We start from the raw sequence: 27,930 nt of genomic DNA, 5'->3' as shown, positions 1-27,930 counted from the left end.
GGGGTTCTAATCTAACCCTGAAAGACGTCACTGTGTGCTTTTACTTCCATTTAAAACACATGCATATTTTCAATTTTTTTTTGAAATATAGAGACCAAAATGTTACCTAGTCTCCCCGTCGGGGAATCGAACCCCGGTCTCCCGCGTGACAGGCGGGGATACTCACCACTATACTAACGAGGAAGACTTGTTGTATGTTTTCATTAGTTTCTCCAAATGAAAAATGAGGGTTTTGGGTATTATTGGTGTTGATATTTTATTGAATATTAATGTTTTCTTGCTCTACTTTGTTCTTAATCTGAAACATTTACTTATTACTGTTTGTGAGAAGTCTTGTAAAAAATAAATGTAATGAATATAGTGTGACTTCCTCTGAAAAGGCATTCACCACTGCACACATACGGACACCTCACCTGTGATTGAAGTAGACAAATATATTCCTCCTCCTCCCCTCAAATAGGATCTAAACCTAGTCACCACCACAGTAACGCAAGGAAATGACACGCAGAATGTTCTTTCTGACCGTTAAGTGTCTTAAAACAATCAGGAGAACCACGGCAAGAAGCTTGCTTCTTTTTTTTTTTTTTTTTTTTAATAAATAAATCTGAAGTGAATATTTTAAAAAGCTTCAAAAAATCTCCTTCCCTGACCGGGAATCGAACCCGGGCCGCGGCGGTGAGAGCGCCGAATCCTAACCACTAGACCACCAGGGAGGATGCGTTAGCACGCTCTTCGTGTTCCTCCATGATTTCTTGTAAACGTACGTCATGGCTAGGTGTATTCCAATTCCTATTGGTGGCTCACTTCTTCCTACCCTCGGATCTTCACTGCGCCTGCGCACGACCTATTCCGCTCCCTTCGGCTCAGCTGGCTCAATGGATCCGTCCACTAGCTGCAAACTCACTCTAAAACCTCTCAATACGGGGAATAAGCTACCAAGGACCTTCGGGCTCCCTCAGATGTAGCTCCAGGAGGGTACAAGCCAGGACTCTGTAGATTGTTGATGTAGGCCTAGAGAGGCGGTCGAGCAACGGGCATCAGTCCAGGCTGATTCGTCCCTCGAATGAAAGCAAAAATGAGGTTCCAGAGGCTCCGGATCAGCTGCGGGGACGCAGCATAAAAGATAGATAAATTAAAATAATTATCCCAATTTAACTTACACCCCCCCCCCCCCCCCCCCCCCCCCCCCCCCGCCCCCAAGAAAAAGTGCGTTGGCCGGGAATCGAACCCGGGTCAACTGCTTGGAAGGCAGCTATGCTAACCACTATACCACCAACGCAGGTGCTAACTTCCTTCTTCAAAATTCTACATAAAGCTACCTCTGAAAGACGTCATAGTGTGTTTTAATTTCTGCTCAAAAAATATATATTTTTTCAGCTTTTCTACGGTTCCTGGAAAAAAGACTTGTCCCCTAGCTGCTCTGAGATACCGGAAGACCTCCAACCTTTCTCTCTACCAAACCCACCTGAACTTGTTAGATGCTGCAAAATTTTCAGTGATTCGAATGAGTTCCTTTTAAGCTTTAAGAGATATGTGCGTTTTTTTTAAATTAAATCAATTTATTTACTTATTATTTTCCCCCAGTTATATTCAAAACTTTTTTTTTTACATTTGTTTTTAAGATTTTTGAGTGCTAGATTCTCTCTCTTATTCCCCCACACATAAGAAACCATGGATGAAGTTATACAAACATTTCCACAAAAGTCAAGTTGTAAAAGAAAACAACGTTTTCCTACCCTAATGAAAATAAAAATCTCAAGAAAAATTAAGAGAGACAGAGACAAAGAGAGAATGCTTCAATCTGTATTCGGATACAATCAGTTCCTTCTTTGGATATGGTTAGGATTTTTCATCCTAAATCCTTCACAATAGTCATGGAGAATTATATTATTGACAGTAATTTTTACATTTACAGCCGGTCATCCCAGAACATTACTATTATTTGCATACATATACTTTGTTCCTGGAGGACTTCACATTCACAGGTTTTTTCTTTTTCTTTTTTCCTGAGAGCATGGAGCAGGAGCTCATCATTTTTCGGAGAATAATAATATTCCATCAGAAAAACTTGGTTCGAAATTTCTTTTTACGATTACTATCGCTAATTGTATCCCCCCACACACAAACACACACATTGATTCTCTCTCTCCTTTCACGCTGTCCTTCCTCAAAAAGTATTTTGCTACTGACCACTCCCTCCCCCAAGATGCCCTCTCTTTTATCACCCTCTCCCACTGCGTTTCTTCCAAAAACAAACAAACAACAAAAAAAAAAACCCAGTGGCATGGAGTACTTTATCTTTACAGATAATGACAGAAAAGATGAGTACTCAAGGTGAAAATGATGAAGATCTTGGTTTCATATCGGTAGATTTCATTTTATGCCTTCACTTAGAAGTTGAATAAATAAAATCAAATAGCAAACTATATTGTCTCCTAATTAGTGTGCCACCAAGACCAGGAGCTGCAATAATAATAAAAATACTACCATATATATATATATATATATATATATATATTGGATATATATATATATATATCAAAGCAAAATTGAGTAGAAATACAAAAATACCAATGCACATTAAAGTGCTTTAAAACATCAATAATTAATAAGCATTTATTAAGGGCCTGCCATGTGCCAGCCACATTGGGGACACAAAGGCAAAAAAAACAGTCCCTGTTCTTAAGAAGTTCAGTCCAATGGGAGAGGAAAACATGGCAACAAAAACCACATTTTTGCTTGAGATGGAATGCAAACTTTATCTTCTGACAGAAAATCCATGGGATATCCTGGGACAATTTGCCATATGAAAATGGGTTATTATTATTTCATTGATCCTTTCCTAAATAACTAAACTAATTTTAAATTAGCTTTTCTAAATAACACATCTATCTATCTATCTATCTATCTATCTAACTATCCACATCTGGACAGCAAGATAGTGCTATTGGGTCATGCAGGCCTCTTGGCCACTGAGTTGGCTCTCCTCTCTCAGCTGTAAGCTAAGGGGCCTGTATGACTGTAAGGAATCTTAAGGAGTCTTGGCCACAGCCTTTATGTAACTTTTTGTTGAGAACATGAAAATGTGCTTGCAGTTATTTGACACAATGCCAGGAAACACAAGAAGAGAAGTCCACCCTCCCTGTGAATTGATTAAAGAACTTCATTTACTGCTGACATGTTTTTGCTCTAGAAATCTGGCCAGTTCCCAGAGTAAAGGCAGTCAACCTGAAGGAATAAATGAACTATTCTCCTTGGTGGGTTGATGGAGTCAAAATGCCTGGTATCTGGAAAGCTGTTTGTATCAAACAAGAGTACTTGGCACAGTGCCTTCCCTGTTCTCAGTCTATAAAACCCCACAGTGGAAAAGACAAATTTGGAATCTCACAAGTGAATAGGCCTGAGACCTCAGTGCAACTGCAGATTACTCAGGATTCCCCAGCTGAGAGGCTCAGGACTTAATGCTTCCCTTAATTGGTGAAGTTGCCTGTTCCTTATATTTTTTGTCATTATTGTTATGATGATAGCCCTATTTGTTAGTCATGTATTATGTCTGTTTCCCTTATATCTTGTTTGAATCAATATCTGAGCAGTAATAAACTTGTACTTACTTCCTTTAAGTGTGTGTCTGTTGAATGCAAATTCCAAACTATATTAAATTCAAACTGACCTAACGTGGAAGCATATTGAGTTGTCCAGCTGTGCCCTACCAAAATACATAAACACAGCCAATCACAGAGCCAGCCACAGTTTTCTGCTGCAGAGCATCTGAGACACTACTGCCCTGAAAGCTAGGAAACATCATCAGCTTTACCACACACAGGAGTGAATTTGGTTGGTAAAAATGATTGTTAGGTACCACTTTAAAGTCTATTCTCCCAAGCTTTCTTCACCCCCCTCAAGATTACCTCTAAAGCTCTGAGGGGAGTGATTCTTGAGTTGGAGGACCTGACTTATTTGTCACAATGAAAGCTGGAAGAGTGAGCCCAGAGCCAATAGGCCCTACATATTGTATATTTTCAAAAAATCAAAAGGTTGATAGCCCCAGATTTTTGCAGACTACCTGAAGACTCTTGTAGTAGTTTGATTTGATGATCCTAATAGTGGTTTAGAAATATGTGGGAGTCAGGGAAAGAACTATGGGAAATGAGTGTGGACCACAACATAGCATTTCCACTCTGTTATTGTTTGGTTGCTTTTTTTCCTTCCCAGGTTATTTTTACCTTCTTTCTAAATCCATTTTTCTTGTGCAGCAAGATAACTGTATAAATATGTATACATATATTGTATTTAAAATATACTTTAACATATTTAACATGTATTGGACTGCCTGCCATCTAGGGGAGGGGGTGGGGGGAAAGGTGGAACAGAAGGTTTCCCAAGGGTCAGTGATGAAAAATTACCCATCCATATGTTTTGTAAATAAAAAGCTATAATAAAAAAGAGAAATATTTGGGAGTGATGATTGGGGTAGAGTATAATTGAGCTATAGATTTAAACTTGAGCTTCATATTGCAAACAAAATAACATGTAAGATTTTCAGAGAAAGTAACTCTGACCTTCTGTCTCCTTCTAAGGAGAAAAGTTTATAATTAATTTAATACAAAACAATAAAATTGTTTCTGGCATGCAGTGCCTAAAATACGGTGTTGCATTTTTTTCTTTCATAAAAAGTTTGAATTAAATTCTGCATAATTTTAATCATGTGAGGTTATGATAATTTACAAGGTAAGCTCTTGTATAAAAATGCATGGCCTAAGTTCATATGTACATTTTAAACAATAAGTAGGTACTTCCTAATATAAGCAGTATTTCTTTTATTTTGCTTGAGAGATTTCCACTGAGAAAATGGTCACATCTTGCTAATTTTTATATTGTATTATCACATGTGACCTAAGCTCCATTGAGCCTATGTGTGTAACTAACTTCTCAATTTGCACACCAGAGGGCGACCAGCTCACTTTACTCTCAATTTAAAATCCATTGACAATGGACTCTCTCCAGTTGGGTAGTTTTATGACCCTTACCTCTTTCAGGATTAAAAGTTTTTTGAGAAAATCATAATTGCTCCCTTCCTCTTAATAACTTTTAATAACTTATAATAACATTATAAGTAATGCATGTTAAATATAAATGTTTAAATTACAAATGTCCTCACACCCCAATTGATCCGTGATTTCATCTATGTGTCATCCTTCACCATCTCTTCCTTTAGATCATTATTAGTACCCTTTCATAACTTTCCCCTAGGTCTGTCAACATTTTGTTGACACACAAAAAACTACCCTTGTAATTGCTTTGTGATTTATTTTTTCCCCAGTTATTTCTATCCTGTATCTTTCTTAAGTCCCTCTTTGTGTGAAAGTAATCATTGATAATATACCAAAAGTACATTTTGCACTGTGTAACTTAAAGGAGTGGATTTTATCCCTTGTTTTTTTGTAATATCCAAATATAATTTAAAAATTGTGATAGATTTCATTATCAAAAAAAAAAAAAAAGAAAAAGGAAAAAAGTTGGGAGATAATATACCATAAGTACAACTCATCATGTATTTCATGGATATGATCTATGCTAAATGCCTCTAGTTCAGATAATGAAAATCAGATCAGTTCAGGCCAAAGCTATTTTTTTTTAAAATCATACCATCAATTTGAGAATGACTGAACAAATTATGGTATATGAATGTTATGGAATATTATTTTTCTATAAGAAATTTTCAGTAGAATAATTTCAGAGAGGCCTGGGGAGACTTACATGGACTGATGCTAAGTGAAATGAGCAGAACCAGGAGATCATTATACGTGGCAACAGCAAGATTATATGATGACCAATTCTGATGGACATGGCTCTTGTCAATAATGAGGTGATTCAGACCAGTTCCAGTGATCTTGTGATGAAGAAAGTCATCTGCACCCAGAGAGAGGACAGTGGGAACTGAATGTGTTCACAATTCACACAACATAGTATTTTTATTCTTTTTTGTTGTTTGCTTGCATTTTGTTTTCTTTCTTATTTTTTCCCCTTTTGGATCTGATTTTTGTTGGGTGGCATGATATTTGAGGAAATATGTATAGAGGAACTGCACATGTTTAACATATATATATACTGGATCACTTACCGACTGGGGGAAAAGAGGGGAAGGGAGGGGAAAAAATTAGAATACAAGGTTTTGTAGGGGTGAATGTTGAAAATTACCCATGTATTTATTTTGAAAACAAAAAAGCTATAATTAGAAAACAAAAAATCAAAAAGCAATACAGGCAGAATAAGGGGCTGGCAGATATTCAGACCCCATTCCTTTGCTAAGATGAGCTCTCCTGATCTAATACTAAGATGCTACTTCCAAAAATGAATTATGACCTGTGTGTTGGAAGTGTCATGGACAAATCTAAGCATGGACATTTTGTAACTGATTCTTGTTGATAGTAACCTTTTCCCATTTGCTACATAGCTGAGAAAACATCTGAGTCAATTCCAGGCAAGTCAGGGAAGAGTGAAAGAATCCCTTCACTCATGAGCATCCAATGAGACCATGAAGTAAAGGGAAGAATCTCAGGATCTCATCTTCTGCTCTGAGGCCACAAGTCTCCTGACAAAAGTTTGATTCCTTGAGCTTTTTATTCATCTTTTTACATTTTAGCTATAGAAAGTAGAATCCCTCAATTTGTGAACATCAAGGGCTGAGAAAGCAAGACTTCAGAGAGTCAGAATAGAGGCTGGATTTTAAAGCCTGGGTAGTACTGATGCCCTGAGCATACAGGACCAATCTTTGGGAATGACCATTGAGAAGGTAGCAATGCTGCTTTTAGACATGAATTTGGTGGGCCTGGTGCTATGTAGGAAGTGCATTTTTTTTATTATTATTATAGTAACTTTTTATTGACAGAACCCATACCAGAGTAATTTTTTTATATTATCCCTTGCACTCACTTCTGTTCCAATTTTTCCCTCCCACCCTCCACCCCCTTCCCTAGCTGACAAGCAGTCCTATATATGTTGAATATGTCCTAGTATATCCTAGATACAATGTATGTGTGCAGATCCAAACAGTTTTCTTGTTGCACAGGGAGAATTGGATTCAGAAGGTAAAAATAACCCGGGAAGAAAAACAAAAATGCAAACAGTTTACATTCATTTCCCAGTGTTTTTTCTTTGGGTGTGGCTGCTTCAGTCCATCATTGATCAATTGAAACTGAATTAGGTCTCTTTGTCAAAGAAATCCACTTCCATCAGATTACATCTTCATACAGTATCGTTGTTGAAGTATATAATGATCTCTTGGTTCTGCTCATTTCACTTAGCATCAGTTCATGTAATTCTCTCCAAGCCTCTCTGGATTCATCCTGCTGGTCATTTCTTACAGAACAATAATATTAGGAAGTGCATTCTTGTAATATCTAACATTACAGTTTGCAAAGTGCTTTACAATTATCTCATCTGATCCTTGAAAAACCCCTGGAAGTTAGCTGTTATCCTGATTTTAGAGACAGGAAAACTGAAGTAGACAGAAGTTAAGTGACTAACCCTGTGTCACATAGGTAGTATCTAAGGACTAATTTGAACTCAGATCTTCCTCCTTTAAGTTTAAATACTAGTTTCTATCCATTGTACCACACCACCTAACCTCCTCTAGACAATAATAGACTTACTGAAGGGATTCAAGCCAATCCCAATACACTTGTAATGGAGAGAACCACATGCATCCATATGTGAATCACAACTTAGTATTTTCATCCTTTTTTTTTTTCCTTTGGCTATTGTTTGCTTGCTTTTTTTCCTTTCTCATTGTTTCTCTTTTTTGATCTGATTCTTTTTTTGTGCATCATGATAAATGTAGAAATATGTTTAAAAGAATTGCACATGTTTAACCTCTATTGGATTACTTGTTGTCTAGAGGAAGGAGATGGAGGGGAGGGAGGGAGAAAAATTTGGAACACAAGGTTTTGCAAGGGTAAATATTGAAAACTACTTTTGCATGTATTTTGAAATTTTTTAAGGAAAAAAGAGAAATGATAAGCTGGATGATTTCAGAAAAACCTAGAAAAACTTACATGAACTAATACATAGTGAAGTGAACAGAACCAGGAGAATGCTGTACACAGTAACAGCGATATTTTATAATGAAGATTGTGAATGACTTAGCTATTCTCAGCAATACAATGATCTAAGGACGAAGAGGGAAGTTCCTCCTTATCAAAGAAGGAACTGATATTGTTTGAATACAGTCTGAAGCATAGTAGTTTTCATTTTCTTTCTTTTATTTGAGTCTTCTTGAACAAAATTACTAATATGAAAATATGATACATAATTACACACGTATAACCTATATCTTATTGCTTACCATCTCAGGGAGAAGGGAAGGAGGTTCCTTAGCAACTGGATTCAAGACCTGCTTATGGTCAAGGATTCCTCAGTTCATAGTCAAGAAAGGTTTATGGAGCTTGAGAGGTCATAAATGATGCATTCATTACAATCAGGATTGGTCATCTTTAGAAGGGGAGGGACTTCTATGATTGGCTAAAGGAAATGTCCATCAACAACTATGAAGAGGAGGAAGGGAGAGAGAGGGAGAGAAAAAAAATTTGGAACTTTAAATAAAAATGTGTTTTTCCAGTATTTACACATAGAGTGAATTCATGACAATCTATTAGCAAAACCTCAAGAAAATTGTTATCTACTGTAAGTCTTATATATAGTTTTCATTGTTGCCAAACTATAACTGTAATAATTTGTTTTTAGGAAGAGACACAATTTTACAACTCTCATGTCTTCTGATAGACTTATTACTATATACAGATATGCAATTTTCCACACATTGACCGGAGAGGTTGCGATTCCTTAAAGTTCAGTTCATCAGAATGTCTTCAAATGCTGTTGGACAATGGGAGGAGTTGAGTTAATAAGATCTTATGACATCATCCTTAACAGTAACTGACAATATTATTAATAACCTATTGAATATTTAACCTTTTTTAAAAAAATTCACTCTTTAAGGCAATCCAATTCCTAGGATACAAAACTTAAATTAGTAAAATAACAACAACTTAACCAATTTGAAAGTAATCATTTATTCTGACATGAGTGGCTTTCAATCTCATCAATAGATATATTTTGGAAATGCATTATTGCTAGACAGTTTATCAAAGACACATCACTAATCTGCAAGTCAAATTGCAAGTATTTCAGCTTCACAACAACTCTGGGTGTACTAATTCTGGATATTACTAATTCCTCATGGAGATAGGGAAACAAAGTTGACAAAGGACTTGTCACAAAAACAACTGTTTCCCAGTCTAAAGAACAATCTGGAAAGGGGGCCACAGTTTGACAACAGTCAGAGTTGGAGGGTTTATATAGGCCTTTTGTCCACACAGAAGGTTCCTAGAGATTTTGTCTCACTCTGACATAGAGTGACCTTACTTCCTCAAACTACAATCCCTTCCTTAGACGTCAGCAGGGCTGCTAAGAGCTTGTGACTCCCCCTCCTTTCCCATTCTCCTCTCCACTCAGCAGAAAACCTCTTTAATTTAATAAACCCAATTAATTTAATATTAACATAATGCTAGACATGTTATAGTTATGTATGTATGCAACACACTTGAGAGATGAGTGTTAGGAGACAGAAAACCCTAAAATCAAGAAGTGAATTTTGCTTGACAGCTTTTAAGTCGCTTTTAGCTGGTTTAAGAGAGACAAAGAGTGATTTCACATTTTCTTTATGTACTTTGTACTTTTTCACTTAGGCCCTGATAACATCACATTCTCATCCCCAATGTTGAAATCCAGAAACAAGTCAGAAAGAGGTTTCCTAGGGGCTTTTGATTAAAGTCCACAATTTTTTTTTACATTGAATTTTCATTTTTCTCAATTACATGATTTTAAAATTTTGAGTTTGATTTCTTTCATCCTTCTCCCCTCTTTGAGAAGGCATTTATATATAATTTATATGCTATATAAATTATACTTGTTCAATCATGCGAAACATTTCTATATCAGCTATCCTCAGTCACTTTACTAGTTGTGTGATATTGGACAAATCACTTAATCCTGCTTGCCTCAATAGACCAAAAAAAATTCCCCAAGCATAATAAAACAACAACAAACAACAAAAATGTGCTTTAATCTGTATTAAGACTTCATCAGTTCTTTCTCTGAAGTAAATAGCTTTTTTATTTTTTTCTTAAATCACAGGTTCTCTGAGATTGTCTTGGATCATTGTATTACTGAGAAAATTAAGTCATTAATAGTTGATCATCATACAATACTGTAAAGTCTACTAATTGGTGCTACACCCTGTCTCTTTCATTTTAGAAGGTTTGCATAAATTGTAAGGTAGTCAGTTGCAATGTTATTATTAATTAAATACTATTGAGGTTGCTTTTTTCTTTTTGTTGTTGTTATTGTTTTTGCTGTTGACACAAAATATTGCTTCAAAATAAATTCTGAGTGACAGGATGGGGAGCAACTAGATTATAAATTGCCAGAAGCCTTCCTCTCTTTGATAGTAGGATTTTTTTCCAGTTCTGATGCTGTGGTTCAACCATTATAGGTTGAGAAATTTGATGCGGAGTGAAAGAAGCTTTAAAAAACAAGTTTGATTTAATCTGCCTTAAAACTTCAGAAAACTGCAAAATCCTCTTTTCACTGTTAATATAAAGACTGCTACTTAAAAAAAAAAAAAAAAAAAGCTTTAAAACCTTCTAAATTGCCTATTTCTTTCAGATTCCAGCAGGGTTTCCTTTCTTTCTTTCTTTCTTTCTTTCTTCTTATTTGCTTAAAACACTTTCTGAAACGAAACTCTGCCTACTTCCAAAGAGCCAAGATTGTCAAGTATACTCGCTGGATGTTTGGCAGGCTGGCAGCCTGCACTTCCAAAGCACAGCAAAAATGCAAACGCTCTCCTTCCCCAAAGCTTATCCAGCTGGATCAAGTCTCAGGGATGTTTAAAAATGAAAATGATGTAAATATTGTATTTAAGATATACTTTAACTTATTTAACATGTATGCGACTGCCTGATATTTAGGGGAGGGAGTGGCAGGAAGCAAGGGAAAAGTTGGACAGAAGTATTTGCAAGGGTGAATGTTGAAAAATTACTCATGCATATGTTCTGTCAATAAAAAGCTATAATAATTTTTTTTTAAGTGAAAGTGCTGGGCTCAGACACTTAACACTTCCTAGCTGTGTGACTCTGGGCAAGTCACTTAACCCTAATTACCTCAGTAAAAAAATAAGTAAAGGGAAAAAAGTGAAAGTGAGCCCACAGCACAATCTTGGGCTAAGCGTTAAACCTCTGGCGTGGCCAAAACATTTTTAAAGAAACCTTTCAAATTGCTATTTGAAATTATTAAATCGATAAGTTACAAGACTGTTGCCCCCAAATCCCAAAGGCATTCTCTAAGCTGTTCGCTTCTGTGTATATATAAGGGTCTCTCCTGGAATGATCAAGAAAAGAACTTTCATAATGAGCAAGAAGGAAAAGGAAAATGTTAACATGTATTAAACAAGAGTTTGAAAAAAGGATTTGGTTGTGAATAATTCACTTTGTAGATTGGAAACAAACATTCCCTTCTTTCTTATCTGTCAAAGGGATTCCCAAGAGCCCGGAATAACTTGCCTTTCCCAATCAGATCCCAGAGAGTTGTTTTGCCTCAAACTGTGAGGTCTGCTCGATTTTTCTCGCAGGAATAAGGGAGACAAGGTGGAAGAAGTGAAAGAGGAAACAGGTCTGGCTTCGGTTCGATTTAGAACGGCCCTATCGGTCTCAAAGGCTCTTCAGAGGTAGGCAGGTCTGAGTTAGGTGAAGCCTTTAACCTCGTGGGGAGGAGTCTATTCTCTCAGATAAAAAGGCAAACGGGAAAGGAGCGTCTGGACTAAAGACAATAGCAAAGCTGGGCTCTCCGCGATTGCTTTTTCTTTTACTGGAATAAAACTGTTAAACACTCCAAAGGAGTGTCTATAACCTTTTTATAATGCATAATACAATCTTTCAAGCGTCTGGTATGCTGTTTAAATAATTTAATGTTGTGAATATTTCCCAAGTAAAATTCGTCCTTTCTTGCTTGGAAAAGGTCAGAATCTAATTTAGTTCTTTCTCAACGGAATTCATATGTTCAAGATATATTGACTTACTTGCCGTTTAGGGGAGGGAGAGGGAAGAAGGGAGGGGAAAAAGTTGGAATACAAAGTTTTGCAAGGGTGTGTATTGAAAATTATTATATTTTACCTTTTCTTTGTTTCTTTCTTCATGAACATATTAGGCCATGTTTTGTTCCTTAGCTCATTTACGGCCTTTTTAGACCAAGGAGTGTGGTGTTCTCTTCTTTAAAATATAATGGATCTCTCTGGGAGCAGGTTTCTTGGGGAGGTTTTCTGGAGGCAGCCTTAGTTTCAGCTAAAAGGAATAATCACTCCAAATGCAGCCAGGTGTTAAAGATTCAGATCTTTTATTGCTTCCTCCAAAATAGCCCACTTAGTTTTCTTGGAGGCCTATCTCTCTGCTTGGTTCTAAGAGCTCCCTCCAAAAGTCTCCAAATCCAAAGGTTTGTCCTTCAGCCTCCAGCCAGCACAAAGGTGAAAAATGAATGAATCTCTTGTCTCCTTGCCTGGGGCTGGGCAGCTTTTTGGAGAGCCTTTCAGACCAACCTTGGTCTCAGTGGGGGAAGTGCGGGAGGCCAGCCACCACAGTAGAGTGAGATGAAGTGACTGAATCTGACTCCACCTCTGAGAATGGGCCCGTGGGCTTCCTCCCAGAGTCCTCCTGTGTCTGTCCCAGAGTGCTCTCTGGCCCTAAGAGCTTCTTGTTTATATGAGCTCTCTAAAGGTGTGAACACAAGCATTGTTTCTTTCAGTTCCACTTAGTACCTTGTTTCTTCTGTCCCATAACATCTCCTTGTAAGATCAGATCAGTCATACTGAACCATGCTAAATTAGATAATTATTGTCTCTATCAACTCTAATGAGTTAACACTTTGTAAGTATTCCAACAAAGGAGGGCATTTACTCTGATTGGGAATGATGAACAAAGGTCGAAATATCATGGGTTCCTTTTTCCTCTTGGGAAACCTTTTGAAATTGGTTCAAATTTGGGGAGTAGACTATTCTTACAATTTCCCTGATTAAGGAAACCCTAGCTCATAATGGGCTGGCTGGTTAGGGTTCCATTGTGAGTCTTGTAAGGGCTAGTTAGAAAGACCTTCTGGTCCCAGTGAATTTGAGGGTCTTAAAATGGTGGTCTTCCTTAGAGAAAGTAGGATTTCAATTAAAGCAAATGCACTTTTTTAAACGGCTCTTCTTTCTGTCTAAAGGAGCAGATTCCAAAGAGTAGTATTCTCTTCAAAGTTTCCTTTTATTCCTATTATCTAGAGAAGGCTGTGCCTTTGGGATCCCTAGGGGAAAAAATTAATGTCAGTCATGGATATCATAACATATTTAAAGAAAAAAATGATTTATTAAGGGTTCCATGATGAGATTATTATTTCTTTAAGAGTCCACAAGGGAAAGTACCTTTTTAAAGATTTCATAATAATTCTTCATAAGGTTCCCTTCAAATACTCAGGAGTTTTAAAAGGACTTGACTATGACAAATTGAGTGAAACTTCATCCTAGGCTACAATATTTAGAATTTAATTAAAATTTAGCATACTCATCTTCCAAAAAAGATCAATTTTGTTCTTAAATTGAGTATGTTTTAAAATTCAAGTAAAAAGAAGAAGTTACTGGATATTACATTTTTGTTTCAAGTCTTATTTCCTCTTTGAGGATTTACTTTCTTTATAAAGAGATAGTTAAAAGTCAGTGCACAGTTTTCTTTTTTCCTTTTTTTTCACAGTTTTCTAAAGAACTGATTTCAAGGCCTTACCATCAATTAAGTGCCACAGAGATTTTCCCCTTTGTTGAAAACCTAGAAGAGTTCCAGGAAATTTACCTGAAGGGCTGCCCAAATGGAGGAGTCCCTCAATTAGGTCCTACATTGGATGCTAATTGTCACTATAAAAATCTTTAATAAGAGAAACTGAAGCACAGAGTTTGAACAGAATTGCCTAGCAATTGCCAATAAGAGCCAAAGCCAAGAATAAAACTGACAGACAATAGCTCTCTTATAGTAAATGCAGTTATAAATTTTAAACTAGAACATATCTCACTCCTAATTGGTTGATGCTGCTCCCATATCAAATGAACCACATTCTGTGGCACTAAATCTATGGCTGACAGTTTCAAAGAGCAGGAGCTTGTGGTTTGTATGCTAGTGTTTTTCAACAGAGTAGGAGGAATCTTGTGGCTAAGTCTTATAAAAAGGGTGTGTGTGTGCATTGGACAAAACACAGGATATGAGACAGTGTCAAATTTCGCATTAAAGTTTTTAGTTTAAGCATTCTAAATGAGGCTTTTGAAAATTTTAAGTAATTCCTTTGTTCTATGAACTTTTGAAATAAAATAATTCAAGAAAGCCAAAAAAAAGTGTTTATATGTATGTGTGTATATGTATACATGTACACATAGACTATAATATATACATACATATATAAATACACACATATAGATATACATACACACACTCATACACACATATTCATATTATATCTATATCCATATCCATCCACCAATTTATGTGTCACCTGGAGTTGTTGCCTTTGTTGCCAGAGTTTGCTAGTAGAAAGCTGCAAGGGTGAAGTAGGCAATTGAAGTTGTAGGCTCAAGGAATCATAAATTCGTATAATGAAGCAGAATAAGTAAATTGATTAAACCTTAATAAAATAATGTAAAATAAAGTGGGATGTCAATTTTTAAGTCTTCACCTGAGATGTAATATATCTAAGAAACACTAGTGTTGAGGTTTGAACCTATTTCCTAGTCAAGGGGCAAAGTTTATTGAGAGTAAATGTAGCACCATTACAAGCAGACTAAATTATAAGGGAATTCAGTAGAGAAACAGAAGCAAAGGAAATATTTTTATACAGTTTTCAATCATAGATATGTTAATTCGATGGCTCATAAGTAGGAAGGAAGGAGTGGTCTCTGGAAGGAGTGGTTGAACACATTATTACTGACAAGATTATCAGTCAGCAATGAATTGAAGAATGGTCTTATTCACTATTGTCTCAAGAGTTTGATCTGTGGCAGTTTCCTGAGGCCAGAAGCTATCTGATTAAGGAAGGGTCAGAATCAGACAGATTGGGTGTGGGAGTTTCCTGAGACAGATTCCAAAACTAGAAGATTTAAGATTACTGACTTATTGCCCCCCAAGGTCAGGGGGCCACAAAATCATATCATATCACTAATAAGAATATATTTGCTATGGAGTTCATAAATGTAATTAAAGGGGTTTAAACTAAAAAGGATAGGAAAGAAAACTTTTTGTAAATCCATCTACTTAAATACTACAAAAAAAATATACAGAAGAAAGAATAACAGTTGAAACATTTAGAAGTTAACAGGAGACAAAATATAAAAGGCAAAAAAACAGTATTAAAACTCGTGCTTCCATTTGCATCTAGAAAGAGGATTATGGGGACTGAATGTGGATCATAAAAGCATTTTTACATTTTTTGTTGTTTGCTTGCTTTTTTGTTTCCTTTTTGATCTGATTTTTCTTGTGCAGCATGATAAATGTGGAAATATGTTTAGAAGAACTGTACATCTTTAATGTATATTGAATTACTTGCTGTCTAGGAGAGTGAAGTGCAGAGAAGGGAGGGAGAAAATTTTGGAACACAAGGTTTTGCAAGGATGAATGTTGAAAACTATCTTTGTATGTATTTTAAAAAATAAAAGCTTAAAAAAAAATAATGCCGGATATGTATAAAATATTTGGGCCAATAAAAATCCAGGGACTATATGAACAAAATTCTAAAATATTTTTTGCCCAAATAAAGACAGATCTAAATATTTGGAGAAATATTAATTACTCATAGACAGTCCAAGCTAATAAAATAAAAATGACAAGTCTACCTAAAAACAAAACAAAACAAACAAAAAAAACCAACCTGCACATGTTTAACCTATATTGGGTTACTTGCTGTCTAGAGAATGGGGGTGGAGGGAAGGGAGAGAGAAAATCTTGGAACACAAGGTTTTGCAAGGGTGAATGTTGAAAACTATCTTTGTATGTATTTTTAAAAATAAAAGCTTAAAAAAAAATAATGCCGGATATGTATAAAATATTTGGGCCAATAAAAATCCAGGGACTATATGAACAAAATTCTAAAATATTTTTTGCCCAAATAAAGACAGATCTAAATATTTGGAGAAATATTAATTACTCATAGACAGTCCAAGCTAATAAAATAAAAATGACAGGTCTACCTAAAAACAAAACAAAACAAACAAAAAAACCTGCACATGTTTAACCTATATTGGGTTACTTGCTGTCTAGAGAATAGGGGTGGAGGGAAGGGAGAGAGAAAATTTGGAACACAAGGTTTTGCAAGGGTGAATGTTGAAAACTATCTTTGTATGTATTTTGAAAATAAAAGGCTATTATTTTTAAAATAAAATAAAACATGGTTTCATATCTTTATACACAAATTCCTAAAGTTTAGGCATCAAAGAAGAGGAAATAAAGGTGCTAACTCAAGGAAGCTGAGAATAACCAAAATTATTCTGTATCATTTAATAATTGATTATATTCTGTAATTGTACCCACTCTATTATTGCCCCATTCTGTATAATTGATCAAGCCACATTTTTCCATTCCTGAGTTATTTAGTCTTTCTTTTAAGTCCCTAAAAGGTATATTGTCTTATTGTGGTCTATTCTTGTACAATTCTTATCTTCATAACAAACTCTTAGGCTCTAGAGAGTCTGTTAACTCTGGTCTGAAAAGAAGGAATGCAAGATGCTGAAGGGCCTGATAAAGTAATTAACATTTCTTACTTATCTGAGAAGAGTGGTCACTAGTTTAATTTCTTTAAAATACCCAATCATGTTATCCCCAACCCCATGGTGCTTATCTGCCTATAACCAATCATATTGTCATCCCCATCTGTCCAACTCTGTACTCCCCAAAACTGTATTATGGCTGGTAAGTCCTTGATATCTTTGGTCATTGAACTGATTTAATGGTTTCTGTTAGCCTAATTAATAAATTGATCATGATGTGACCATTGCTTTTCATTGACTTTAATTTTCAAAATTAACAGGAAGATTTGATTTCTTTCACACCTCATAGTCACTGATCCCCACTGATCATGAAATATGCAAGGTTAGCACTGCCTTTAGGGAATTTCCTGAAGGGCAAAGAGAATATGGGGAAAAGGAAAAACAACAACAACAACAACAACAACCTGGATTGACCCAGGGTTGATTTATATTATTTAGCCACATTTGGTGAAAGGGGAGAACTTGTCACCAACAGAATATTTCGTCTGTAGACAAACATTTTTTCAGTGTTATATGACTGTGGAATGATAACCCTGAGAATGTCAGCAAAAGAAGAGAGGAAACTTATCCATTTTCCTTCTTACTGAAACTAAAAAGAGAGAGAGAGAGAGAGAGAGAGAGAGAGAGAGAGAGAGAGAGAGAGAGAGAGAGAGAGAGAAACAGTTCTGAGGAATAGACATCAAGGCACTTTCACTGTGGACACCTAGTTTCATTCTTCCTCCTGTCCCATGCCTGAAACCCAGTAACCCAGAGAAACTGAGGAAAATGTTGCCATCTTGTCTTTTGATCTAGGTTCCCAAGATCACTTGCCAATCAACCCATTTCTATCCCATCCCCAAAATACACACAAAGAAATACTTAGAAAGAAAAACCCTAAATTCGCGCTGGCTTCCCCTAGCTAATCTCAGGAGTCAGAGCTGGACCTATAGACTAGATTAGATCTATACACAGGGTTCTACAATTCTCAGAAAAACCAAAATTCCTCCCAAAAACTGTCAGGGTGAGTAGTAGCAACATTGAATCAGCTGCCACCCACCACTTGAGGAATAGATAGAGCTCAGCTGGAGCTAGGAAAAAAATTCTAAAACAAGAAGGAAACTATTCTTTCTCCCTTCCTTATACCTAAATTCACAAGATTCTTTTTTCTGAGGATTTTCCCCATATCCCTGAATGTCAATGGGCTGAAACCTCTGGGACCCAGAAGGTTGCGGAGGAGGGGATAACGATATTATGAAACAGCTTGAATGCCCCAGAGCCTGGATCTGTTTCCTGGACATTTATCAGATGCTGACTAGACTCTCAATCCATCTTTTGCCAGGTAACTCTCCCTACAATCTCAACCAGCCAAGACAAGTTTCTTTTGCTGCACCAACCTTAAACCAACCCAAGGATCATTTCAATTCTTTATGGAGATAGCCCTTTTTATCCATTTGTAATAAGTCGTCATCCAGAATACCCTTGACCTTAGGCTTATGGAAATGTGTATGAAAGAAGAGGCATTGCAAGCAGTGATGTGAGAGGAGAGAATCTGCTCCACAAATACAGCATCTCCACCAAGAGTCCAGGATTGACTCTCCCTTTTCCCTACTAAGTAAGTTCCCCTCCCTTTAGCCCCAAGATCAGAAGCATTCTGGGACACACCCAAGAACTTGAAAAGCTTGAATCATCCTCCTTATACCAGGAGCCAGAGTACTAGCCTACATCTGGAGTCTGTCTCCTAAAGGGGTCAAAGGCAGGATACACATTCACTCAATGACTTTCTCTTATGTGCAAGGACCTGTGATAGGTCCTGGGGCTATGATTCTGAACCGGACCCAACAGTTTAAGAGAGGATAAGGGAAGGAGTGACTTTAGCAACAAAGTGTTTATTTTTTACCATCTCTTTGGTATTTATGTAGCAGTAATTTAGCTGCATCTCACTGGCTGCAGGCTGGAGGTGCTGCATCTCAACTCTCTCAGAGTTCTCTAACACCCTTCAGGGGGTTAGAGCTAACTAGGTTCTTCATAATTAGCTGCAGCCCCAGCCAAAGGTTTTCCTCCAGTTATAAAGGGGTTCCACTTAACTGTCGGAGTAGATTTTTACAAAGACATTTTTATTTTATGCACTCATATCTGAAACATAATCCCTCCTAATTAGTATTCCTTAGCTTTTAGAGAGGGGGTAATTAGCCACACCTTGCTCTACCTTCTTAGTAAGTATTCTTTTGTAAAAAATTACCTTATCTTAATCTATAGCTCAGAGAAATTTAGCTGAACCTCTAGATGATATTGAGAGGACCACACTGGGCTGGTACTCCTAAACTCAAAAGGTTGCAACTTTTTCCTTTCCATCTCTGGTACACACTTAACTAAGATTGGGAAAGAATAAACATAAAGAGACAAAAGAAACAAAATAGCCATGCACTCTACTCCTTCTCTAACCAGAGGTCCACAACAATTCTTTCTCTTCTCACTCAAAAGTTGACAGGTAAAATTGCAAAATGGTTACCATCTCACACCTATCAGATTGGCTAATATGAAAGAAAAGGAAAATGATAAATATTGGAACTGTGGGAAAATTAGAATACTTATGCATTGTTGGTGGAATGGTGAATTGATCCAACCATTCTGGAGAGCAATTTAGAACTATGACCAAAGGGCTATGAAACTACTCCATACTCTTTGATCCATCAATATCAGGTCTGTACCCTGGAGAGATCATAATGCTGTGCCACAGTTCCCTTTTAATGTCCTGACCCAGTTTCCCTAATTATCCTATTCAGTTATTCTGCCTCAGGTTATAACCATTCCCTCTTAATGTTAGGATAAAGGTCAGTTTACTCCATGGTCCCATCCTTTTTCTGGCAAAAAGTAGATTTATTTAGGGGAAGATGTTACAGACAAAATGAAGGGATACAAGACACCAGGAATGGTAAATATGAAATAAAGTGGGAGGGCATACGAAAGACATGTTTCTCAGTGGACTCACATTGACCCAGTAGAAAGGGAGCACCCCATGAGGCTGGGGCATGCTGGTGGGCTAAAGCCTGAAAGGGGCTTAGCACCCTAAAAGAGTTAGCTGTAAGGAGAAGTGGGGTTAGGAAGCATAGTGGAGTTAGGGGAGATTACATGTGAATGGGGGAAGGGGAAGGGAAAAGATCCTATGAGAACGAGTGTTATGGCAGACTGACCCAAAGGAAGGCAGCAGCAGCCATGGAATGGCCCATAAGTAGATTTTATAGGGAAAATTAGCCTCAGGGACATGACTGGGATTCCTGATAGGGCATGGCAAGGTGAGACTGCTGGAGACCTCTATAGAGGGTGGGTCTCAGAAGTTTGACATAACTGGATTTCAGACAGGACAACCTCCCCAAAGAATGGGACCATGGAGTAAACTGATCTCTATCAGAACCTTCAGCCTGTTTGCCTCAGGGATAAATTCTTTAGCTTCTCTTGGTCCAAAACACCATTCAGGATCTCATTAACAGAATTGTAGGTCCAAAGTACCACATTAGGGTTCCTTGCCCTAATTGCTCCCATTTAAACTAAAAATCTGTGTTTCCTGGGGCCTAAAGTTTTAAAATAACATTTAGAATCTCCTAGAAATAGAATGGATTGCTTTGGGGGGGGGGGGGGGAGAGGGGAGGAGGAAGTAGTGACCTGAGAGATTAATCAGCAGAACAGATTAGGTACACAACCAATACAAGCAAATAAGGAGGAAGAAAAGTTTTCTCCCCAAAACTGTAACCTAAATTACTATGTGTTTAAATTTAAATTGTATGTGATAGAATTACTTTCAGTTGATGTATTTGGGAATAAGATTTTAGAGATATACGTGCATTAATATTGGATTGCTACTAGAAGTTTAAATTTGTATTTGATTTGAAGTTAAAAAAATAGTTATTAAAACAAAGTTTTCCGGTAACTTACCTAAAGAGGTCATATATTTATATCTCCTAATTAGATGAAATATGTTGCTTTCTAAATTGAATATTGAGTAATTTGTAAAAATTATGAGCTATGTTTTAAAATTTGCTCTGCTGGACATATGTATAAGTTTTATGAAATTTGATCCAAAGTTATTTAGCTATTACCTATATTGTGAATCTTAAAGTTTATAGTTTTTTTAAAAGGTGGTTTAAAAAAAAAAACAAGATTGTTTACAAGGGACAAGAAATATTGATTTGCAAAAGCAATTGATAGTTTGAATGGAACAACCAGTTAGAATCTCACAAGTTAAAGATTTCTAAAATAATTTTTTGCCAATTGGTGTATATGCTAAAATTGGAAACTTGATTATAAATGACATGAAATTCCTATTCATTTTTGTGATAGAATACAATAAATACATTATTGTATTTGGCTATCACTTATGAAAATTGTGAAATTTCTAATTAAGTCATTTGGGATTATGGTTGTAATATTGAAAACTAAGATTGTTAGATATTATGTAGTATTATGTAGACAACAGATGATGATAGATACCAAAGTTGGGGTTTGGTTATGTGAAGAATTCACATTGGCCACTATCTTTGGCAAAAGATAGGTAGGCAAAAGGTAGATTTATGATGTAAAGGGCAAGTGGAACTTGCAATTTACCAGGAGAAAGGAAACATCCCATGAAACTGGATCATGCCTTTAGTTGGCAGACTAAATCCTAAAAGGGATTTAGCTCCCTAAAAGAGTTAGCTAAAAGGAGAAGTAAGGTTTAAAAAAAACAAACAAACAAAAAAACAGTGGAGTTAGGAAAAACACCACATGGCATGGGGAAAGAGGAAAGGGAAAGGTCCATTGTCTTGGGAAGGTGAAGGCTTAATCCACGCTTCCCTCACTGAGTGTGACTGCTCCTTAGAAGTGGGAAAACAAGCCCATTCGCTGAAGCTCCTCAGCCCCCCAACTTCTGCCATCCCCTTGCTGATTAAATGAAATTACTTTAACATTAATTGCTTGCATTGTTTAAAGGAATAGCTTACATTTACATAGTGTTAATAACTGAATGTTTGCTTTTATTTTTCAAGTCAGTGGTTGTTTTAAGGCAAAGTAATTTGTGATGCTATACCAAAGCTTCAGTGAATTGGTTCAACCTTACAGTCAAGTCCCACCCTCTGTGGAGATCACGGATAGCCCCACCTCGTTGTGTTCAGCAGTCCAAGAAATCCAAGCTACATCAAATCCCCAAGGTTAAATTTGCCCTGTAAATCTGCCCAAGCCATCTTTGCTGAAACCCTTTTGGGGCTAACCCATGTAAGGTTAATCTAGGTTCAGAATTCCCATTCAGAAAGCACAGGCTTAAAAAAGGAGTGAGTACAAGTTTATTACTGTTCAGATCCTTGATTCAAACAAGACATAAAAGAAGAGAAAACTTATAACATAAAAGTAATACACAATCAACCAACAATAATGACAATATAAGAAAGAAAGAAAGAAACAACATACAACATTACCATTTGGGGAAGCACCAGCATCTGAGTTGTCAGCCATCCATGGTGCCAGAGTGAGAAAGTCCCAGTCATAGCATCCTTCCCTGGGTAATATTCCAAAGTTTCTCTCATACTATCGGTATATATAGTCTAAAAACAAAGAAGGCACTATGCCATAATATTTTTGTTTTATATATGGCCCTTCAGAAAGAGCAGCCTTCTAGATGCAGGGTGCTTTTGTCTCAAGGGTCCCACCTAGGAGAATGAGTTATTCTTTCTTTTTGGTTGACTATTTTTATTCAGGGAAGTGGCCAGGTTTCTGGAGCCAAACATGTCAGTTATAAAGGAAAACTTTTAATCAATGCATAGAGAGAGTGGCTTTCCCTTCCTGTGTCTCCCAGAATTATAGCCGCTAATTGACATGGTCCAGACTCACTAGGATTCCCTACAACCTACCATGGCATTCTGCCTCATGGTCTCTAATACTATGTTGTCCCAACTCTATTCCATATTTGCCATTTCTGGTGTCTATTGTATCTCTTTATTTTATCTGTTACCTCTTCTCATAAATAAAACTACTTTTTTATGTGTAAACATATTTATACAATTCTCTTGCTGAACAAGAAAAATCAGATCAAAAAGGAGAGTAAATGAGTAAGAAAGTGAAATGCAAATGAGCAACAACAAAAAGAGTGAGAATGTTATATTGTGATCCACATTGAGTTCCACAGTTCTTTCTCTGGGTGTAGATGGTTCACTCGATCACAAGATCATTGGAACTGGCATCAGTCATCTCATTGTTGGAAAGAGTCAAGTCCATCAGAATTGGTTGTCATATAATACTGTTGCCTTGTACAATAATCTGCTCATTTCACTTAGCATCATTCCTGTAGATCTCTCCAGGCCTCTCTGAAATCATCCTCCTAATCATTTCTTATAGAACAATAATATTCCATAACATTTTGACAGGTGTGTAGTGGTACCTCAGAGTTGTCTTAATTTTCATTTCTCTGATCAATAGTGATTTAGAGCACCTTTTCATATGACTAGAAATGGTAATAAATCCACTTTTACTAAAGAGAATTGTCATTGTGAATTATTTACATGACCAAATGCCAACATTTGGTGCCAATTGCCCTCCTAAATCTCATCATTCAATTCTTGAATCCAAATCTCACCATTTGGTGCTGAACCTCAAACATATCAGTTTCTCATATACAAGATATATCAGAAACTTACTCAAATAATGATAATAATTAATATTTTATAGTATTTACTATGTGCCAGACACTGTGCCAAGGGCTTTTTAATTATAATCTCATTTTATCCTGAAAGAAGTTAAGTGATTTATACAGCTAGGAAATGTTTGAGGCTAGATTTGAACTCGGGTTTATAATGCCAAGTTCTCTAATCACTGATCTTAACACTCATATATGAGAGTAAAAGTCATTCTCCAATTGATAAACAGTTAAAGGATATTAACAGGCAATTTTCTAAGGCATAGATATAAGTTGTTTGACTTATGGGAAAATGCTCCAACATCTTAATAGAAAACACGTTAAAGCCATTCTAAAATTCTACCTCACACCCATAAGATTGGCAAAGCAGGAAAATGACAGATTCTAGAGGGACTATGGGAAATTAGGTACATTCATGTAGGAAAGTAGGTGATATGATGGATAGAAAGTGGAATTTGAAATCAGGAAGATTCGCTAGCTATGTAACTCTGGACAAGTCATTTATCCACTATTGACATCATCTGTAAAATGGGGATAATAATATAATTTATCTTCCAGGAATGTTGCAAAGATCAAGTGAAATAATATTTGTAAAATACTTGGCAAGCCAAAGCTTCTTGAACTTTTTTCACTGGCGACTCCTTTTTGCCTAAGACCTTTTTGCCTAAGTTTTATGGGACCACGTTATGTAGATATATAAAATTGGTATACGGATCAAATATATATTGTTAATAAATCATAATTTTGAGATCCCCACACTCAGTTACAAGACCCCATGTGGGCTAGCAATCCATAGTTTAAAAAGCTTTACTTACAGGATTTTATAAATGCTAACTATTATTAATGTACCATGTTGAACTATGTACTGTTATAGCCATTCTGGGAAACAATTTGGAACTATGCTCCCTAAAGTTGTTCAACTGTTTATATCCTTCAATTCAGCATTACTTACTCTTCAGGCCTTTACTTCCAAAGAGATCAAAAAAAGATGAAAAGGATGTACACATGCAAAAATATGTCTAGCAGCTTTTTTGTGCTGGCAATGAAGTGGAAATTTAGTGGATGATCATCCACTGGGAAATAACCTAACAACTTATGGTATGTTGTATATAATGGAATACTCTTGGGCTATAAGAAATGATGAAGGGGCAAGTTTCAGAAAAGCTAGGAAGTGAACTGAAGGGAACTATTTATACAGTATCAACATAAAGGCACAAAGTTTTAAAGCATGATACATTTATTGGTATGACTAGCAAAAACCATTAAACTGGATCCAAGACCCTCAGTAGACAAGGATGCATTTGACAGGACAGTTCTTTTATACAATTAATATATGGGGTACCAAAAAATAGTCCAATAATATAAATGACATCTGAGGCTATGATTAATCTGACCAGAGATGAAAGGTGGGCTATGCTTGGCTTGATTTAGAGGGATGATTTCAATAACCCAAGGAAACCAGGACTGGGGGAGAGAAAGGAGTTAATTAAAATCATTTGGAAAATTTTGTGGTGGGCACAGCTTATAACCAGATTGACTCATATCCCCTGGGAAAGTTTGGTGTTGGGCAAACATTCTAATACCAGACTGACTCATCTCCATTGATCAACCAAATTCACAGATTTGAGTTATAAACTTAAGGGAATTCAAACTCACATAATGAAAGGACCAACCAATACATAGTGGATTGGTCATTGATATATTGGTTATATATATATATATATATATATATATATAGTTGACTAAACTTTATGAAAATACTACAAAATAAAATAGAGCATCAATTTTCAATTTTACATCGGTGAAGTCAAAACCTTAAGAACTCCCCTTAAATTATGCCCAAAGGCCTATCAAACTGTGCATACCCTTTGATCCAGCAGTGTCTCTACTAGGCCCATATCCCAAAGAGATCATAAAAAAGGGAAAAGTACTCTTTTGTGCAAAAATGTTTTTAGCAGCCCTTTTGTAATGATAAGGAACTGGAAACTGAGTGATAGTGTGATTCACACACTATAACTTACTCAGGGGGAATTACTGAGTAAGTTATAGTGTGTGAATGTTATGGAACATTATATATTATATATAATATATATAGGAAGGAAGGAAGGGAAGGAGGAAGAAAGGGAGGAAGGAGGGAGGGAGGGAGGAGAGAGGGAAGGAAGGAGGGAGGGAGGAAGGAAAGATGGAGGGAGGAAGGAGAGAGGAAAGGAAAGGAGGGAGGGAAGGGAGGAGAGAGGGAGGAAAGAAGGGAAGGAAGAGAGGAGGGAGGGAAGGAAGGGAGGGAAGGAGGGAGAGAGGGAAGGGAGGAAGAAGAGAGGAAGAAAGAAGGGAGGAAAGGGACCTGTATGTGCACGAATGTTTGTGGCAGCCCTTTTTGTAGTGGCTAAAAACTGGAAACTGAATGGATGTCCATCAGTTGGAGAATGGCTGAATAAATTGTGGTATATGAATATTATGGAATATTACTGTTCTGTAAGAAATGACCAACAGGATAATTTCAGAAAGGCCTGGAGAGACTTACGCGAACTGATGCTGAGTGAAATGAGCAGGACCAGGAGATCATTATATACTTCAACAACAATACTAGATGATGACCAGTTCTGATGGATCAGGCCATCCTCAGCAACGAGATCAACCAAATCATTTCTAATGGAGCAGTAATGAACTGAACTAGCTATACCCAGAAAAAGAACTCTGGGAGATGACTAAAAACCATTACATTGAATTCCCAATCCCTATATTCATGCACACCTGCATTTTTGATTTCCTTCACAAGCTAATTGTACAATAACTCAGAGTCTGATTCTTTTTGTACAGCAAAATAACGTTTTGGTCATGTATACTTATTGTGTATCTAATTTATATTTTAATGTATTTAACATCTACTGGTCATCCTGCCATCTAGGGGGGGGGTGGGGCGTAAGAGGTGAAAAAATTGGAACAAGAGGTTTGGCAATTGTTAATGCTGTAAAGTTACCCATGCATATATCCTGTAAATAAAAGGCTATTAAATAAAAAAATAAAATAAAATAAAAATTAAAAAAAAAAAAAAAAAAAAAAAGGGAGGGAGGAAGGGAGGGAAGGAGGGAAGAAGGGAGAGAAAAAGGGAGAGGGGGAGGAAGGAAGAAAATCATGTCCCTTCTGTGGAGAAGCTCCGAGATTGCCACCATCCCAGGATGAAAATATCCACTATAGCAACACAGCCTCAAGGAATAGGAAGGGACAATATGCCTGCTGATGATTTTTACACCATAAAATATCAGAGCTTGAGGTGTCTTAGATATTCTCAAGTAACACTCCTACCTTTTCAGAGGAGATGGAAGTTCGCAGAGGGCTCGGATTAGCATCTGCAGACACTGATGTGTTTCGATTTCTTCTGAGAGCAAAAGGCAGAAAAAAAAAAAAAGACATAGAGAGAGAGAGAATCCCACTACGGTTGTGGGTTTGAATTGATGTCTTGATAAATATGTCCAGAATTTAGTTCAGTTAAAAAAAAAAAAAGCTATTATTGCGTTGGCCGGAAATCGAACCCGGGTCAACTGCTTGGAAGGCAGCTATGCTCACCACTATACCACCAACGCAGACGAACGCTGGCACTTCAGATTCCTCAGATGAATAATCCTAGGAAGAAAAACCGGGAAAAGGAAAACTTGTCGCCTTTTTTTTTTTTTTTTTTTTTTTTTTTTTTTCCCCTTCTCTACAAGTATTTTAACAATCTGCACAGCCCGGCTGCTGCGATTACTAGCAGCAAGCCTTTTCAATGTCTCATCCTCACCCTGCGGGGGGATAAAGGAAGAGTGGAAAAAGAGGAAAAAAACAAATCAAAAACAAATTTGGTTCTTCTAGACCCATCCCCAAAACTCCAGTCTCGGACAAAAGATGTAGGAGAGAGTGCCGAGCAGCAGGGCCGGCAGCTGCATCAGAAAGGGGCTTCTGAGAAATCTCTTTCCAACCCCTGCTCTCCATCCCTCTCCAGGCACCCACCGGAGGCTTTGTTCCTGGGTGTCCCCCGAGTTCCCAGCCCTAGGGTCAAGATGTCGTGGGAGAGTCCGCGGGGGGGGAGGGGGGGGGTGAAACCAGACCCGTTCTTGAGCCCCCAGTCCTACCTCCTTCCTCTTTGCCTCCCTTCAATTAAACAATTATTTACTATTTATCCATAATAATTAATCAATTAAACAATTATCCATTCGATATTTTATTAAGCGCCAACTAAAAGCCAAGTACACTGTATCAGAGATGAAGAGAAATTGAAATCAGTTTCTTAAATATACATTCTACAAGTGGGACAACAAGACGAATACATAAATAAAATGCAAAACACAAAGTTGAGTTAGTCAAAATTAGAAGAGCACAACAACGTGGGGGGAGAAGAAGGGAAAAGAATATTCAGGAAAGGGTCCTCAAACTTTTT

General features: G+C 36.9%; 1 long non-coding RNA gene and 4 other non-coding genes across 5 annotated transcripts; all 5 read right to left on the bottom strand.

The window, feature by feature from the left end:
- Positions 1-111: 111 nt before the first annotated feature.
- Positions 112-183, bottom strand: TRNAD-GUC. Its single transcript has one exon. It is a non-coding gene; the product is annotated as a tRNA-Asp (tRNA).
- On the bottom strand, positions 112-8,664 carry LOC116419050. Its single transcript, XR_004229276.1, has 2 exons — positions 8,345-8,664; positions 112-1,101 (listed from the first exon to the last, which is right to left on the bottom strand). It is a non-coding gene; the product is annotated as an uncharacterized LOC116419050 (long non-coding RNA).
- TRNAE-CUC lies at positions 642-713 on the bottom strand. The gene has a single exon. It is a non-coding gene; the product is annotated as a tRNA-Glu (tRNA).
- TRNAG-UCC lies at positions 1,208-1,279 on the bottom strand. The gene has a single exon. It is a non-coding gene; the product is annotated as a tRNA-Gly (tRNA).
- Positions 8,665-27,028: 18,364 nt separating the features above from the next.
- TRNAG-UCC lies at positions 27,029-27,100 on the bottom strand. The gene has a single exon. It is a non-coding gene; the product is annotated as a tRNA-Gly (tRNA).
- Positions 27,101-27,930: the final 830 nt, after the last annotated feature.

This window comes from Sarcophilus harrisii, chromosome 4 (assembly GCF_902635505.1).
Source record: "Sarcophilus harrisii chromosome 4, mSarHar1.11, whole genome shotgun sequence".
Lineage (NCBI taxonomy): Eukaryota > Metazoa > Chordata > Mammalia > Dasyuromorphia > Dasyuridae > Sarcophilus > Sarcophilus harrisii.
This window is presented reverse-complemented; position numbering and strand designations above follow the sequence as displayed.